Raw genomic sequence first — 5,996 nt, 5'->3', positions numbered from 1 at the left:
GAAGGAAGGAAAGAAAGAAAGAAAGAAAGAAGGAAGGAAGGAAGGAAGGAAAGAAAGAAAGAAAGAAAGAAGGAAGGAAGGAAGGAAGGAAGGAAGGAAGGAAGGAAGGAAGGAAAATTTGGAGTAAGAAGGAAAGAAAATATAAAAAAGGAAGGGAAGGAGTGAGAGAGAAAGGGAAGGAGAGAGGAAAGAACAGAAAATGAAGAAAACATTTTCTTTAAGTAACTTACTATATTGATCTTTTTGAAGGATTTTCTTTCTTCTTGAAGTTCTCAACTACCTTGGCAATGTTGTAGGAAAGCAGATTTCTATCAGGGTGAGAAACTACTGGTATATACATGCCCAGCATCAAATAAACCCTAGGAAGTTAGTTCCCTGAGTTATAGAGATGTTCTGTGACATTGCCAGTAGGTGTCAGAAGTAATACTTGAACCCAGGTCTCCCAGATTTTAAACAGCACTACTATACTTTTGGCTATGGGCAATGGTTAAAGTTCATTAAAGGTGGAGGCCCTACAAAAGGTTTATGTCTTCTCTACATTCCATCATGAATAACAAATGTTTGGACTGGTCTGGCCCTGGGGTTTGTGTCCTTAAGTCCAATTTGGTGAGACCAACTTACAGGCTGAGCATTTTGAGGAAGGACAGGCAAAAGGCAGCAAGATTTATTGAGCTTCCTTTCCATCAGAAACCAGTATCATTAGCACAGCTTGTAAATAGCTCTAAACTGATTCAAATAAGATTAGCAAAAACTTGGAAGATATATATTCCCGTTTAATGTTTGTGCATTTTTCTAAACTCTTGCTTAGCTTCCTCCCCCCCCCCCATTTTGATGTATAGCACAGATGACATGTTTAATAATTCATGTGCTTTGGTAGCTGTAATGAGCCTCAAGACATGCTCAGCTCCTAAATGTATCTAGCATTGTGAAATTTTTGGAAAGTCTTGAGATTTTCCCTTGGATTCAATTGCTATGTGTTTGGGGAAAGGCTATTCTTTTCATCAGAATCACCATTGTCACTCAATGCCCATTTGCCTTGGCTACCTTCCTTATCTCTACAGTTAGTGCAATGGCCTGATTCCATCTGACCCAGACAAGCTTGATAAGACACCCCTTCATTTATCAATGTCATTAAGCTGGTCACAGAGGTTCCCTAGGGTTCCACCAGTGTGGTATGGGAGAACAGGGCTTTAATTTTAACCTTTTAGAAGTAATTACTTGGCTTAACTTGCCCAATTCATTCTAATCCAAATACCTTAAAACTGCTTTGTTTTGACTTCAGCCCTTCACTCCTTCATTTTGCCGTGGAGACTCAATGACAGAGAATAGGATGAATGACTTCCCTCCATTTCATTGTTTTCATGTATTGCTGTTGCCTGTACTGCAGAGATAAGCAAAATAGAAGTGATCAAACCTAACTAGAGAATTTATAGCAAACTTGGATAAAATTAAAATCATAGAGTGCTAGAAATGACTCAAAAAACCTTTAAGTGAAGATGTTAAGATGTTACAAGGTACACATAGTCATTTTAGCACTTCAAATTAGGGATCTGGAGCCACAAATTAATCAGTCCACAAATACTTTACAGGTAATTAGTGTGCTGAGTACCATACTTAATAATCTGAAAGGAGGAACAAAAAATAATCAACACCATCCATGCTCTGAGGGAGATTATAATTTAATTGGAAAAAAATAGAAAACATGACAAACATAAGAAAGAGTCAAACACAGTAGCAAAACAACATTGGACAGGCAGAGCCCAGATGGCAGAGTAGAAACACAAACTTGGCATGAGCTCCTGCTCCAATCACTTAAAATACATGTAAAAAAATTACTCTAAACAAACTTTTGAGCTATAGAACCCACAAAATCTCCCACTGAAGGAAGCCTGGTAGGCAGACAGGAAGTGTCTATCTCCCTGAGCTGGGAGCCAAGCACAGTCCCCAGTGAGCTGTGGTTCCAGCCCCAGGGTGGCCTTGACCAGTGGCAGCCAGAGCAGACTTCTCTCAGAAGAGGGAATCACTAGCAGCTGTGGCTGTTTCCAGACTGCTCAACTCATAAACACCAAACACAAAGTAAAAGGTCAATGTGGACCTCTGTTGGAACTGGGGGGAGCCAAAGGGGGAAGGGAACAGAAGAGTATTGTACAGTCCCTGGCCCTGGGGCACCTTAGCTGCAACTGCTGCCACATGACTGCTTCCAGAGCTCCTGGCCTGCAGATCTTAGAGGGACCAAATGACCATTCAGAGGGTAATTGCTCTTGCTTTAACCCGCTTGGATCTGGATCACCATCTTGGGTGGTGGTCCTAGGGTATGTTACCAATGAGTCAGAGCTTGTGGAGGCTGGAGAGAGGGTGCCTCCAAATCACTCTGGGAACTGCAAAAACATCGACAATTTGGGACAAAGCTCTCTCCATTCTGGAAGCAGAGTTCTACCATGGCAAAAAGGTCAAAAGTAAGTAATTAGCTGGCAAGATGAGCAAGCAGAGGAAGCAGAAACAGACCATAAAATCCTTTTTGGGGGACAAAAAGGGTCAAAGCATGCAAAGGTAGGAAGACAGTGAAGTCAGAACTCCATCAAAAGCCTCCAAGAAAAATATGAATTGCTTACAGGACATGGAGGAGCTCAAGAAGGATTATAAAAATCAAGTAAGAGAAATGGAGGAAAAATTGGGAAGAAAATTAAAATGATGCAAGATAATCAGGAAAAGCAAGTCAACAGTCTGCTAAAGCAGACCAAAAAATACACCTTAAAAAATAGACTCACTCAAATGGCAAAATAGGCCCAAAAAGCCAAGGAGGAAAAAAATGCTTTAAAAAGTCAAATATGCCAGATGGAAAAGGAATTTCAAAAACTTATTGAAGAGAGTAACTCCTTCAAAATTAGACTGGAGCAACTGGAAGATAATGGCTTTATGAAAAGTCAAGATACTACAAAACAGATCCAAACAAATGGAAAAGTAGAAGGCAATGTGAAATATCTCATTGGAAAAACCACTGATCTGGAAAATAGATCCAGGAGAGATAATTTAAAAATCATTGGACTACCTGAAAGTCATGATCAAAAAAAGAACCTAGGAATCACCCTTCAAGAATTTCTCCAGGAAAATTGCCCTGATATTCTAGAACCAGGTGACAAAATAGAATTTTGAAAGAATTTATTGATCGCCTCTTGAAAAAGATACCCAAAAGAAAACTCCTAGCAATATTATAGTCAAATTCCAGAGTTCCCAGATCAAGGAGAAAATACTGCAAGCAGTCAGGAAGAAACCATTTGAGTATTGTGGAAACACAATCAGGAAACACAAGACCTAGAGGCTTCTACATTAAGGGATGGAAGGGCTTGGAATATGATATTCCAGAGGTCAAAGGAGCTAGTATTAAAACAAAGAAACACCTACCCAGCAAAACTGAGTATAACCTTTCAGGGGAAAATATGGTCATTCAATGAAATAGAGGATTTTCAAGCATTTTTGATGAAAAAAACAAAGCTCAAGAGAAAATTTGACTTTCAAATATAAGAAGCAAGAGAAGGTAAACAGGAAAAAGAAATCATAAGGAACATATTAAAGTTGAACTATTTACATTCCTATATGGAAAAATGATAATTGTAACTCATAAAACTTTTCTCAGTATAAGGATAGTTGAAGAGAATATATATATGTGTGTGTGTATACATATACACACACATGCAAATATGTATTATAGGAGGGTGTATGTGTATATAAATATATATGTAAGTGTGGACAAAAGTATGTTTATGTATACATAGAGAGCACAGGATGAGATGAATATGAAGGGATAATATCTAAAAATAAAATTAAGAGATGAGAGAGGAATGTATTGGGAGAAGGAGGAAGGGAGAGATAGATTAGGGTAAATTATCTCATATAAAAGAGGCAAGAGAAAACTGTTACAATGTAGGGGAAGAGCAGGAAGATGAAAGGGAATGGAACAACCTTAATCTCATTCAATTTGGCTTAAGGAGGGAATAACATACACACTCAATTAGGTGTCTTACCCGACAGGAATATAGGGGGGTAGGGGATGAGAGGGGGGATGATAGAAGGGAGGACAGAATGGCAGAGAGGGTAGTTAGAAGCAAATACTTTTGAAAAGGGATAGGGTGAAAGGAAAAAAGAGAATAAGTGGGGGGCAGGATAGGATGGAGGGAAATATAGTCAGTCTTTCAAAATATATCTACTATGGAAATTATTTGGCTTAACTACACATATACAGCCTATATTTAATTGCTTATCTTCCCAGTGGGGGTGGGTGAGGAGGGAAGAAGGGGAAAAAATCTGGAGCCCAAAGTTTTAAAAACAGATGTTTATTTTATTTTTATGTGCAATTGGGAAATAAGATATACAGGCACTGGGGTATAGAAATCCATCTTGCCCTACAAGGAAGTTAGGGGGGTAATGGGGAAGGATATAAGGGAGAACAGATTGGGGTAAGGGGTATTCAGTAAGCTTACAATTTTGGGGTGGGGGTAGGGGAAAGATGGGGAGAAAAAATTATAACTCAAAATATTATGGAAAAGAATGTTGAAAACTAAAAATAAATTAGACTGTTTTTGAGCTTTTAGGAATTTAAGGGTAGATAGGAACTTGGTATTATCTAGCCTAACTTATGTAGATTTTATTCTTTAAACCATAGGTCACTTTCCTGGAATCTGTTTATACATCACCTTCTAGGGGACACTAGTTATTGTGTTGGTCTTTTTTCCGCTCAGAGTACAGGGTACGTGTTACACAGCAGGCATGGTCAGGTGCCAGAAAGCCTTCCGTTCTGTCCTTGAGAAGATTTGTAGTTGCCCTGAGGTTTGGGGCCAGAGGAGACTGAAGGAGCCTGACATCAACTTTGTGGATCCTCTTTGGATCTTGCCTATATCCCAGTCCCCAGAATAGTATGATTAAGAAGCCCCTAAATGTACACATTATTCTATCTGAAGTCTTAAATAAAAGGATTACTTGACATTAAAAAACAAACATTGGAGTAAATCAATGTACTGTGTCCCTATAATTTTGAGGTTCTCAGGTAGAGGGAGCAGGTCTAGATGAGGTAAGTCAAGGAATGCTCCCTAGAGGTGGGTACTATACTTATGGCTTGATAAAGAAGAGACAGGAGAATATGGAACTTTTTTAAAAAGGGGGGAGTGGGGAGGTCAGCATAGCTCACTTCTGGGGAAATGCCTTCACATTGGCTTGAGCAAGCTTATCTAGAAAATCACTGACATCACATTTAGAACTATAGGATTCTAGGATCTAGTACCAGAATGCACCTTAGAGTTCATCTCATTCGATCTTCTTATTTTTAAAAATATTTTTGGATCTTATTTTACAGACAATGGAACAACAGTTTAGAGACTGATCTGTTAGCATAGCATCTTTGGCAGATCCAAGAGTCATAATTATATCCCCCATCTTTATATCTAGCTTTCTTACCACTGAACCATGTAGTCTTAGTCCACTATACACCTCATGCTGATTTGAAACAGCTTTATAAACCATATCCATCCATTTGTGTGTTTGCACAATACTAAGTAACAGTGAATTATATCCTCTTCCTACTGACAGTACAAACCTAAAAAAAGAAATTTGTGTATAATCATGGCAAAAAGACTGTATGTCTTTGAGATACCCCCACTTTCAGATACCTTCCATCTACTCTGTAGGTCTGGTACATACCTAGTTAGTTACAAGTTGCTTTTCCCATTAGACTACAAGATACTCAAGGACAAATAACTGTTTCTTGCCTTTGTGTGTATTCTCAGTGCTTAGCACAGTCCTAAGCACATAGTAAGTATTTAATGAATACTTGTTCACTTCCTGACTTTCACTGAGAGTCAACTCTGTACAGAAAGGTTCACTATGACCAAAGAGTTGGCAGTCATAGATAGCAATTTGTCAGATTATCTACTGCACCATAGAGAAACTATTATTTTCACCAATCAGGAACAACCATTCTGAGGAAGCCACAGCCATTTGTAGTA

Source organism: Petaurus breviceps, unplaced genomic scaffold, assembly GCF_028583685.1.
Source record: "Petaurus breviceps papuanus isolate PSGF00001 unplaced genomic scaffold, PetGlider_PUasm1.0 90842, whole genome shotgun sequence".
NCBI lineage: Eukaryota > Metazoa > Chordata > Mammalia > Diprotodontia > Petauridae > Petaurus > Petaurus breviceps.
This window is presented reverse-complemented; position numbering follows the sequence as displayed.